Raw genomic sequence first — 13,381 nt, 5'->3', positions numbered from 1 at the left:
TATTACCAGTGCATAGACTGCTGATGATGAACAAATTTTTATCAAGAGCTTCCACCCATGGTCCTACTATGTACATAACAACCAGAACACCATGGTTCTACTGAACTAGACTTAGATCACCGTAGGGATTTATGTAGAAGCTCCAGGGTATTTGGGTGGATTCACAGGTGGTGTATAAAAAAGTATTGCCGCAGAAACCATTTTGCAACAAAAATTCGAAATCACAGAAAATACTGCACTTACACAATAGATGCAAAAATCATATATGAACTAAGACCTTGTTCTGGTACGATAAAATCTGAGACTCTCAGGCAATATATTTTTGATCAAAACACATCTGTGTCCGTTCATATATTGTTACCAAAAAAAAAACTTTTTTTTGCAATATACAACATCTGGATTAGTCAGTGTGCAATTTAAACTAGTAATACAGCCATCATTTTCTGGGTTTTTAAAAACACACTTTTTTGCCAAAAAACACTATTTTCCAGATCTGCAAGTGTTAAATTCAAGTTTAATATATACAGCTTTCATATTCTGTTACCAAAAAAACACTTTTTTTGCAATATACAACATCTGGATTAGTCAGTGTGCAATTTAAGCTAGAAATACAGCCATCATTTTCTGGGTTTTTAAAAACACACTTTTTTGCCAAAAAACACTATTTTCCAGATCTGCAAGTGTTAAATTCAAGTTTAATATATACAGCTTTCATATTCTGTTACCAAAAAAACACTTTTTTGGCACTATACAGCATCTGGTGAATTTGCAGGCTTAGTCAGTGAGCAATTTAAGCTAGAAATACAGACATCATTTTCTGGGTTTTTAAAAAGACCCATTTTTTGCCAAAAAACACTATTTTTCAGATCTGCAAGTGTTAATTTCAAGTTTAATATATACAGCTTTCATATTCTGTTAACAAAAAAAACACTTTTTTGGCAATATATACAACATCTGGATTAGTCAGTGAGCAATTTAAGCTAGAAATACAGCATTCATTTTCTGGGGTTTTAAAAACACACTTTTTTTGCCAAAAACCACTATTTTCAGGCCTTGAAGCATCAGCACGTGTGAAATTACAGGCTTATATACTGCTGTCAAATTCAGTTATTAAACAAATAAAAAAATTATTTGAAATAAAGCCATTTTGGGCACAATTCTTTGATAGCGTCCTAGTGTGGATCAGGCCGTGTGAGAACACCCTTTAAATACAGGGCTTCTATTCAGGTATTTGAAATACAGCCATTTTGGGCAAACAAAATAAAAAAAAAGGCCTAGTCTGGTTCAGGGCGTGTGAGATACACCCTTTAAATACAGGGGTTTGATTCTTTTATTAATAAAACACCCTTTTGGGGGCAAAATACAAAATTTTTCAGGCCTTGCAGCATCAAGACGTTTGAAATTCAAGGGTTATCTACTGCTGACATAATCAGTTATTAAACAAACACCCGTTTGGGCAGAAAAAGTTTATTTGGCCGCCTTTGCTGCATATGTCATTGTGAGATACACCCTTTATATATTTGGGTTATATTCAGATATTTAAAATACTGCCATTTGGTGCAAAAATCTTTAATTGAGGCCTCGTCTGGTTCAGGCCGTGTGAGATACACCCTTTAAATACAGGGGTTTAATTCAGGTATTTGAAATACAGCCATTTTGGGCAAATACATTTAATTGAGGCCTAGTCTGGTTCATGCCGTGTGAGATACACTCTGTACATACTGTCGTTCTACTATTCATTAAACACCCATTTAGGGCAAGATCCTAAATTTGATAAAATATAAGGAGAGCGTCAAATAAGGGACGTGGCCGAGGTCGTGGTGCTGCTGGTGTAGCTCCTGTTGCAGGGAGAGGACGTTGTCGATCTGTGCCAGCTACACGCACAAGTGAAAACCCTTCCTCAGGTGCGAGTAGAGGACAGAACCTGCAGCGGTATTTGGTCGGGCCTAATGCGACTCTACGAATGGTGAGGCGTGAACAAGTACAGGCGATAGTACAGGGTGGGCCATTTATATGGATACACCTTAATAAAATGGGAATGGTTGGTGATATTAACTTCCTGTTTGTGGCACATTAGTATATGTGAGGGGGGAAACTTTTCAAGATGGGGTGGTGACCATGGCGGCCATTTTGAAGTCGGCCATTTTGAATCCAACTTTTGTTTTTTCAATAGGAAGAGGGTCGTGTGACACATCAAACTTATTGGGACAATTTCACAAGAAAAACTATGGTGTGCTTGGTTTTAACGTAACTTTATTCTTTCATGAGTTATTTACAAGTTTCTGACCACTTATAAAATTTGTTCAATGTGCTGCCCATTGTGTTGGATTGTCAATGCAACCCTCTTCTCCCACTCTTCACACACTGATAGCAACACCGCAGGAGAAATGCTAGCACAGGCTTCCAGTATCAGTAGTTTCAGGTGCTGCACATCTCGTATCTTCACAGCATAGACAATTGCCTTTAGATGACCCCAAAGATAAAAGTCTAAGGGGGTCAGATCGGGAGACCTTGGGGACCATTCAACTGGCCCACGACAACCAATCCACTTTCCAGGAAACTGTTCATCTAGGAATGCTCGGACCTGACACCCATAATGTGGTGGTGCACCATCTTGCTGGAAAAACTCAGGGAACGTGCCAGCTTCAGTGCATAAAGAGGGAAACACATCATCATGTAGCAATTTCGCATATCCAGTGGCCTTGAGGTTTCCATTGATGAAGAATAGCCCCACTATCTTTGTACCCCATATACCACACCATACCATTAATGCAATGACCCGGTTACTGCGTTCACCAGACATCAACACAATTTCTATCCGCTCCTCACGTGTTAACCTCGGCGACATGTCAATGGCTGTAAACAAAGAGGAACTTGTAAATAACTCATGAAAGAATAAAGTTACGTTGAAACCAAGCACACCATTGTTGTTCTTGTGAAATTCCCAATAAGTACCCTTAAGGAATATATATCTTCTCTCAGGGTCTATATATTGCGCTTGGATTTGAATGGGGATATTGGCGCTAATTCCAATAGACACCCCTCTGGAGGCAGAAGAATGGGAGCTATGAAACTATTTTGTGTAGTATTTAGAGAAAAGGGTTGGGATACGGTTATGTCTGAAGTGCGTCTCCTGCAGAAACAGTAGGTCTGCCCTCTCTCTCCTTAGCATCTGGAAGACCTGAGTTCTCTTCTGGGGAACATTAAGTTTGTTTACGTTTAGTGAAGTTACCTTCAAGGAGTGTGGATGGTTGTATGACCGTACAAGAAGTTGCATCCCAGAGAGTCAAAGATTTCCGAAAACAATACCCATCTTGGAAAACTATAAACAACGTACAGAAAAACAAAATTGAGCATGTTAATACTCAGTTAATAACAACAAAGTGGTGACCTCCTTCAAGGGAGGATATATATAAGAGGTGAAGAGAAGGGAGGGGGGGTTAAAAAGAGTAAGAGAGAGCGGCAAGGGAATACTATGCGATGTATAGTGAAGAGAAGAAAAAGAGAAGGAGGTAGGTAAAGAAGAGAGGGAGGAGAGACTGTGAGATACACAAGCCTGTGTGGGCTCTCACAGCATAAACATGATATTAAGGCATTAGGTTCCCACATCAATGAAAGTTGGGGCGACCCATCATGAATATGGATCTCCCAGGTAGTTCCATGTAATGGGGTATGGACCTAAATAAACATTCATCAGACAAGAAAAGCACTAGTACATAGTGATATACGGAGGCCCTAGTAAGAGCAAGAAGATACTGTACCACACCACTTCCCCTTTACTGGTAGTGAGGTGAGCCCTAGAATGTATACATGTTCTAACATCTAAGGATACTGGCATCACCTGTCCCTGAGTACTAAATGGGCACAGGGAGGGGGATAAAACAATCTCTAGTTTTAAAACTGGTAGGGTGTTACAGTACTATAAGAGACAGGCAATAAGCAAAGGGGGGCAATGGCGATGATAAGGGCCCCGGTATATCAGCCTTGAAAAGAGACAATACGTTAAAGACTACTAAACTGGAACTGGAACCCAGGTAAGTACCGGGGTGCCAACAAAGAGCCTCCTAAAGGAGGGTAAGTAGTTGAAACAGGTGCCAGAGTATATTCAAGTGTCTTGGAGTTCCGCCTGTCGTTTCTTCGCTTGCGGCGACTTGAATTTCTTAGCGACTTTCCAGTCATCAATTGCAGGTAGCGATGGCATCTTCAAATCTCCTGTCAGGGGTAACCAGGAGGGGATGTCTAAAGGTTCTATCTGTAAAGCGTCCCACATCTTCGCAAGATTTTCTGGGTGTCGGACGGTAATCTGCTTCCCATTAATAGTAGCGCAAAGGCCGAATGGAAAGAGCCAGCGCAGAGGGTGTCTTCTCTCCCTAAGGAGGTTGGTGAGCGGCTTGAATTGCCTTCGCTTCGCCAGGGTGCTTGCTGCAAGGTCTTGGTAAAGTTGAATTTTGGCGTTCTCAAATAGGATTTTGCCTTTGTGTCTAGCAGCAGTTAAAATGGCGGCCGTACCAATGAAACTGAGCAAGCCACAGATAATATCACGTGGCGGTGCGTCTGGTGATGGTTTGGGCCTAAGGGCCCTGTGGGCTCTCTCTATAACTATTGTCTCTGCTCTTTCTCGGCCAAGTAAGAAAGAGAAGATTTGACTGACCATGTCTAAGATGTCGTCTCTTTGTATGCTTTCAGGTACGCCTCTGATGCGAACATTTTTTCTTCGGCTCCTGTTCTCCTGATCTTCCAGGTGTAGGTAAGCTGTATTCATTTGTTCGCTGATCTCCTCCACTTTAGACTGCAGCGCACGGCTGTGCTTAGTTAGGGCAAGTTGGGAATCTTCTAAGACTGCCACTCTGTGTCCCGTCTGTTTAAACTCTGTTTTGATGGCTGATAGTTCTAACAGAACTGGTTCAAAAGCGAGGGCTAGGGACTCCTTGAGGAAGGCTCTGGTGATGGGTATCGAGCCTCGATCGCTATGTGTCTCAGACTTTGCGCAGGAGCCCTCATCATCAGAGTTTTCAGTGTAAGTCGTAGCGGTGGCAGCTTCCTGCGCCATCGTGGATCTTGCTGCCGGCGAAGATCATTTCTTTTTTAAGTACTTATCTAAATCAGATTGCCCTCTGGCATGCTTGGGCGTCATCTGGATCTCTTTGGGCTTGTCTTTATTAAGTTTCCCCATAATAAAGCTGGGTGGGAACCTGCCAAATAGCTGTATTCAAAGTGATGCTGTGAGGAGCTCTCAATTCAGGCGTCCATTTCCTGATGCGGCTAGCTCCGCCACCCAGCAGATAAATATTTAACAATTAACTATAAATATATTTAAATATATATTTAAAAATATATATCGAAAGCAAAAACTTGAAAATTATGAAAAAAAAATGTATATTCTTTATAATTTTTTTCTGTTACAAATGAGTTAAAGACAAAACATTTCTAAAACTATAATAGTATGTTTGTACTTTGAAAATGGATGCTCTTTGTGCAAATTATCCACTGGCGAGGCCCACCACAAGACTTCAAAGGGTTAGAGCACATTTGGAATTTTGGCCTATTTTTCTATCTGTTGTACAATGTCAAAACATTAGAAACACTTTCAAAGTGACTGTCTTTTAAATATTGACCCTCCCCCCTCTAAGGTAAGCTTGGGGCTTTTATAAAAAAAAAATATTCAGGTGAAACTCGAAAAATTAGAATATCATGCAAAGTTCATTTATTTCAGTAATGCAACTTAAAAGGTGAAACTAACATATGAGACTCATTACAGGCAAAGCGAGATATTTCAAGCCTTTATTTGCTATAATTTGGATGATTATGGCTTACAGCTTATGAAACCCCAAAGTCGCAATTTTGAGGTCCCCTTTGCTCAGGGGGTATGGATTAATTAGCTGACTAGAGTGTGACACTTTGGCCTAGAATATTGAACCTTTTCACAAAATTCTAATTTTAAGCTACATTAGTGCAATTCCTTTTAATTTTCCTTACTGAAATAAATGGACTTTTGCACGATATTCAAATTTTTCGAGTTTCACCTGTATATGAAAAAAAAATTGCGTTTGTATATTTGCCACACAAAAAAATCTGCTATAATAAATAGTTAGAATAAATACCTACATTTAAATAAAAAATTAAGAAAGAAAAGGGAAAAAATTGGGGTACATTTGTTACACACACTAATATACAAGTCCTGATCAAAAGTTTAAGACCACTTGAAAAATGTCAAAAAATCATATTTAGCATGGCTGGATCTTAACAAGGTTCCAAGTAGAGCTTCAACATGCAACAAGAAGAAATGGGAGTGAGACAAATCATTTTTTGAGCATTCAATTTAATGAAAACAACGAATAAACTGAAACAGGCTGTTTTTCAGCTAATCAAAAGTTTAGGACCACACCTCAAAAAAATTTAATCCCCCCAAAACAGAAATCGAACTTCCAAACATTAACTCAGTAATGTGTAGCTCCTCCCTTATTGTTTATTACTTCAAAAATTCGTTTCGGCATGCTTGATGCAAGCGTTTCCATGTGGTGAGTGGGAACATTTCTCCAAGTGGTGAACACGGCTGCACGAAGGCCATCTACTGTCTGGAACTGTTGTCCATTTTTCCCTTGCCATCCATCCCCAAAGGTTCTCAATTGGATTTAGTTCAGGGAAACACGCAGGATGGGCCAAAAGAGTGATGTTATTCTCCTGGAAGAAGTCCCTTGTCCTGGGGGCATTGTGTACTGTAGCGTTGTCCTGTTGAAAAACCCAGTCGTTACCACACAGACGAAGGCCCTCAGTCATGAGGAATGCTCTCTGCAACATCTGGACATAGCCAGCGGCCGTTTGAAGCCCCTGCACTTCCTGAAGCTCCTTTGTTCCACTGAAGGAAAAAGCACCCCAGACCATTATGGCGCCCCCTCCACTGTGGCGCGTATAAAACATCTCAGGTGGGATCTGCTTGTCATGCCAGTAACGTTGGAAACCATCAGGACCATCAAGGTTAAATTTTTTCTCATCAGAGAATAAAACTTTCTTCCACCTTTGAATGTCCCATGTTTGGTGCTCTCTTGCAAAGTCCAAACGAGCAGTTCTGTGGCGTTCAAGGAGACGAGGTCTTTGAAGACGTTTTTTTGTTTTTGAAGCCCTTCAGTCTCAGATGCCGTCTGATGGTTATGGGGCTGCAGTCAGTACCAGTAAGGGCCTTAATTTGGGTCGAGGATCGTCCAGTGTCTTGACGGACAGCCAATTGCATCCTCCGGATCAGTGCTGATGAAATTTTTGTTGGGTCTTCCACTTGATTTTTTTGTTCCATAACCCTCAGGATCATTTAAGAAATTCCAAATGACTGTCTTACTGCGTCTTACCTCAGCAGCGATGGCGCGCTGTGAGAGACCCTGCTCATGCAGTTCAACAACCCGACCACGTTCAAAAAGGGAGTTTTTTTGCCTTTGCCATCACAACGTGTGACTATCTGACAGAAAATGACAATGAATCCACCACATCTTTGCACAGATTTGGCCTTTTAAAGGCATGTGGTCCTAAACTTTTGATCAGCTGAAAAACAGCCTGTTTCAGTTTATTCGTTATTTTCAATTAATTGAATGCTCAAAAAATGTTTTGTCTCACTCTCATTTCTTCTTGTTGCATGTTGAAGCTCTACTTGGAACCTTGTTAAGATCCAACAATGTAAAATATGATTTTTTGCCATTTTTCAAGTGGTCTTAAACTTTTGATCAGGACTGTATATATATTAAGTTAAAGACTTTGCAGTACAGAGGCAGAAACAAAGTCTTTAACTTAAACAGTTCAGTGTTTATTCACACATAAACAAAATGACAGTTTGTTGTCTTGGTGTTCATTCACACCAGGGCAAGTCCACAGAACAAAAAACATTCACCTTGTCAGCGGTTTTGTCAGCAGCAGTCCACAACAGGTTTTAGGGGCCTGCTTCCCAGCAATGCAGCTCTCAGTCCTTTAGCACGGCAAACATCCTTAGCTCTCAAAAAACAGAGACTCCACAGCTTCCTTGTCAGATGGAGGATAATCCACCACCAGCTGAGACTGCTGGCTAGGTTTTATATCCCTAACCAAAACCTGGCCTGGAGCGTGGGGAACAGCCACCCACCCTGCACTTTGGCTGCTCCCAGTAAGAGCCGGCCCGGATCGGCTTTATAGCCACACTAAATAACCAAAAGTGTCAGTCAGCACTAGCTGCCGCTGATACTTAAAATTACCGACTCTTACCTCACAAGGCCAGGAACCTCGGTGACACATATCTTCCATCAATGACGGCCCCTTGTGCTTTCTTATAATATATATATATATTATTTAATTTATTTTTTCATATGAAAAAAATTGAAAAAATGTGTGTTTGTGTACATAGTCTGCTATACTATTGCTAAAATTAATATAGCTATAACTTTTCTTTTTTATTTTACTTTTTATTTTTTTTTTTTTTTTTTTTTTTTTTTTATTGCATTCACTGTGTGCTAAAATTATATGCAATAGGAGAAAGAAAAAAAGAGGTTGAGTGGTTCCACCAGGGCTAAGATCCCTGGGGAAAAGGCGCCAGAAGGGTGGAGAGAGTTATAGTGAAGGTAGGGTAAGATAAAGTGGCACCACAATCTAAGTGCCGTTCAATAGAGATTGAGGAAAGGCAGCACAAGTGTTATGGGGAGATGAAAAAAATATTTTTCATTCCCAATGGAAAAATGCAAATAGTGGGTGAACTTAGTCTGGTGGTACCAGAGTAAATGGATCCAACCGTGACCTAGTTCAAAAATAAAACACTATAGAAGGTGCCACTCCCAAGAATGTGGAAGAAGTGAATGTAGTAAATAATGCCCCCTTGTCTCCGGAGGGTGATCGTTATACAGAATATTCTCCAGAGGAGGAGTTGTAATTCTGAAAATTCTAGTACTCACTTCACAGGGGGATATAGTCACAGGATAAAGCTCAAGACACCCGTGACTAACTGCCCCCCTGGCCAGGATCGCATATCAGGTGGTACCAATTGATGGCAGCTGACACCAAGGCTTCTGATCAATATAGTTTATTACAGTAAAAAACTGGCCCAACGCGTTTCGGAGGTCTCACAACCCTCCTGCTTCAGGGTTATTAAAAAGAGGACAAGAAATAATAATAATTATATATAATATAAACATATAACATACAGAAAAAGTGAAATTATTTAGGTTAAAGGTATGTTAAAAAGATATTAAGAAGACATATGAAGGGACAACTGAAGTATGAGTACACATTACAACATAGTTCAATTATATTAGGAAACAAGCTATCATGCAGTCGAATTGTTGAAAATACTGTATACTATGTCATCACAGAATGTATATTCATTATATAGACATGAGTTTCCATATTTTCTGAAGGATTTCTATAGATATAGTTTTTTTTGTTGTTTTAAGGGAATCCCTTAAAACAGGTCATCACAGAGAGCAGGGTTAGCTTCTAATTTAAAGAATAAATGAGATATAATAGAACAATTAGAAGATCCAAAAACTACCTTCAGGGGTCTTTTTACAAGGTCTCCTGTCCTTCAGGAGAAGATGCTCCTTCTATGTGTGCTTCCCCTTTAATGGACACTTAAATAGGGCAGTGGAAATGCACATGGGGGTGGCGTTTGTGGGGAGGAGGGCACGAAACCGGAAGAAGATGCTATCCAGTGGAGAATTGGTGAAATTCCCTAATGTGGATAAAATAAACTGAGTGGACTGGAGAAATAGGAAGACATGCTTCCGCCAGGGGTCCCGGGGTAAAACTGCGGGTGAGGGCCAAGAAACTAACAGGGCCCTGAACATCCATTCGCCGACAATCGGTATGAATGGTATGCCTTGGATTCCATGTGAAAGACTCATTAGATGCCAAGTCACTGAGTTGGCAATTCCAAACAATAAATCTTTTTGAACCATTCTTCAGTTGATTTTTTTGGCTCTCCAGCAGTCATCACAATGCACCCAGGACCTGAGGTAGAAAAGCAGCCCCAAAATCATTATGTTCCATCCCTTCACCAGCCCCAAACCATGATTCTCCCTGCACCAACCGCAAACAATGATGTTCCCTCTACCAGCCCCAAACTATGAAGTCCCCTGTACCAACTCCAAACCATGATGTCCTGTCCACGAGTCCCAAACTACGATCATTTTTTTTTGCCTTGCTTTGCTGTTTACAAAAAAAGGAACATCCAACCAGGAGACCACTATAGGTGTCAGTTAGACCAGAGGGGAGAGACAATAAAGCAGCTCAACTTAGAGAACACTTCACAGTGAAGCCTCCTGGACACTTGAAAGATCAGAATTTCATGCTGACAACAGTTTAGCATGGTAAAAACTGCTAACAGGCTCCCTTTAAAGGGTTTCTACCACCACATTTTGACCTAATTAGCTGTCAGACACTAGCGATCTGCTAGTGTCTGCTGTACCTAACCATGCTATTGTAATTCCTTTCTATGCAGCGGTTACCCTAAAAAACGTAGTTTTATTGGTATGCAAATGAGCCTCTAGGTGCTATGGGGGCGTCTTTTCAGCACCTAGAGGCTCCGTCCACTCACCATTTCTGCCGCCCAGCGGACTCCAGCCCGCCCCTCTGCTCTAGATTGACAGCCTACTCGCGCCTGCGCCGTGTGCTTCTGTATTCGGCGCAGGCGCAGTGATTGTTGGACTGCTCCCTGCGCCGTAATCGACGCAGGCACAGTGAAGATGCCGGCGCAGGGAGACAGTCACTATAGCCGAATACAGAAGCACACGGCGCAGGCTCGAGAATTCGGCCGAGATGGAGAGAAGTAGGCTGTCAATCTAGAGGAGAGGGGCGGGCTGGATGTGGTGAGTGGACGGTGAAATGGTGAGTGGACGGAGCCTCTAGGTGCTGAAAAGACGCCCCATAGCACCTAGAGGCTCATTTGCTTACCAATAAAACTACGTTTTTGAGGGTAACCGCTGCAGAGAAAGGGATTACAATAGCATGGTTAGGTAGAACAGACACTAGCAGATCGCTAGTGTCTGACAGCTTATTAGGTCAAAATGTGGTGGTAGAAACCCTTTAAAACCATAGAGATGCTGTGCACCAAATGTATCCCAGAAATATAGATGAGCTGAAACACATTTACATGGATAAATGGTCCAAAGTTCCTCCTCAACATTGTACACATCTTCTTTACATCTACAGTTAACGTTTGGTGGAGGTGATTGCTCAAAAAGGGGATCTGCAAGTTATTAAATTCAAGGGTTTATTTACTTCTCCCCTCTAGGGTTGAGCGAACCCGAACTGTTCGGGTTCGTGCAGAACTTTAGGATTTTTGGACCCCGGACCCGAACACGAACATTTTCGTAAAAGTTTGGGTTCGGTGTTCGGTGCTTTCTTGGCGCTTTTTGAAAGGCTGCACAGCAGCCAATCAACAAGCGTCATACTACTTGCCCCAAGAGGCCATCACAGCCTTGCCTACTATTGGCATGGCTGTGATTGGCCAGTGCAGCATGTGACCCAGGCTCTATATAAGCTTGGGTCACGTAGCGCTGCAAGTCACTCTGCTGTTACAAGTGTAGGGAGAGGATGCTGCTGGACTTGTGATTTCAGGGAGAGCATAGGAGAGAATCTAACTCAGCGATCTACAGACAAATAGTTGTGTGGGTGGAGGGCACAATCGTTTTACCCTGCCCTGAGCTCATTGACTAAAAATACAAACTTTTAGAATTCTGTTAGTTAGGTGGGTTGCGGCGGCGGCCATTTTATGCATGCTCAGTGCACCAGCACTGCATCTGAGGTTTTAGGACATTGCAAATCAATTTTTTGGGGGGCAAACTACAACATCTGTATTAGTCAGTGTGCAATTTAAGGTAGAAATACACGCATCATTTTCTGGGCTTTGAAAAACACATTTTTTTCCCCAAAAAACAGTATTTGCCAGATCTACAAGTGTTAAATTCAATTTTAATATATACAGCATTCATATTCTGTTAGCAAAAAAATACTTTTTGCGCAATCTACAACATCTGTATTAGTCAGTGTGCAATTTAAGCTAGAAATACACCCATCATTTTCTGGGGTTTGAAAAACATACTTATTTGACAAAAATAACTATTTTCAGGCCTTGCAGCATCAGCACGTGTGAAATTACAGGCTTATATACTGCTGTCAAATTCAGTTATTAAACAAACACTCATTTGGGCACAAAAAATTTAGTTGGCAGCCTTTGATGCAGATGTCATTGTGAGATACACCCTTAATACATTTGGGTTACATTCAGAGATTTTAAATACCGCCATTTGGTGCACCAATATTGAATTCAGGCCTACACATGTTCAGGCCGTGTGAGATACACCCTCTACATACAGGGGTTTGAATTAGGCATTTGAAAATCAGCCATTTGAAATACAGCCTTTTTGTGCATAGATATATTTACTTCAGGCCTACACAGGTTCAGACGGTGTGAGATACCCCCCTACATACAGGGGTTTGAATAAGGCCTCTTTCACACTTGCGTTGTCCGGATCCGTCGTGTACTCCATTTGCCGGAGGTGCCCGCCAGATCCGTAACACCACCGTAAGTGAACTGAAAGCATTTGAAGACGGATCCGTCTTCAAAATGCGTTCAGTGTTACTATGGCAGCCAGGACGCTATTATAGTCCTGGTTGCCGTAGTAGTAGTGGGGAGCGGGGGAGCAGTATACTTACCGTCCGTGCGGCTCCCGGGGCGCTCCAGAATGACGTCAGAGCGCCCCATGCGCATGGATGACGTGATCCATGCGATCACGTCATCCATGCGCGTGGGGCACCCTGACGTCACTCTGAAGCGCCCCAGGAGCTGCATGGACAGTAAGTATACTGCTCCCCCGCTCCCCACTACACTTTACCATGGCAAACAGGACTTTAGCGTCCTGGCAGCCATGATAACCATTCAGAAAAAGCTAAACGTCGGATGGGCCTTTCAATGGGCATTAATTCCGGATCCGGCCTTGCGGCAAGTGTTCAGGATTTTTGACCGGAGCAAAAAGCGCAGCATGCTGTGGTATTTTCTCCGGCCAAAAAGACATCTTGATGCATCCTGAACGGATTTCTCTCCATTCAGAATGCATGGGGATAATCCTGATCAGGATTCTTCCGGCATAGAGCCCTGACGACGGAACTCTATGCCGGAACAAAACAACGCAAGTGTGAAAGAACCCTTAGGCATTTGAAATACAGCCATTTTGTGCAAAGAAATCTTTAATTGAGGCCTAGTCTGGTTCAGGCCGTGTGAGATACACCCTTTACATACGGTCATTCTTTTTTACTATTAATAAAACACCCATTTAGGGCACGATCCTAAATTCAAAAAATATGAGGAGAGCGTCAAATAAGGGACGTGGCCCAGGTCGTGGTGCTGCTGGTGGAGCTCCTGTTGCAGGGAGAGGAC

At 41.9% G+C, this 13,381-nt stretch overlaps 1 protein-coding gene across 9 annotated transcripts in view; it reads right to left on the bottom strand.

Annotated features, from left to right (window-relative positions):
* LOC121006028 (M1-specific T cell receptor beta chain-like) overlaps positions 1 to 13,381 on the bottom strand; it is a 961,123-nt gene that overhangs the window by 74,376 nt on the left and 873,366 nt on the right. The gene's annotated exons all lie outside the window — the stretch shown is intronic.

This window comes from Bufo bufo, chromosome 6 (genome assembly GCF_905171765.1).
Source record: "Bufo bufo chromosome 6, aBufBuf1.1, whole genome shotgun sequence".
In the NCBI taxonomy this organism is placed as follows: Eukaryota; Metazoa; Chordata; class Amphibia; order Anura; family Bufonidae; genus Bufo; species Bufo bufo.
The sequence above is the reverse complement of the archived record's forward strand: the minus strand, read 5'-3'. Positions and strand labels throughout refer to the sequence as shown.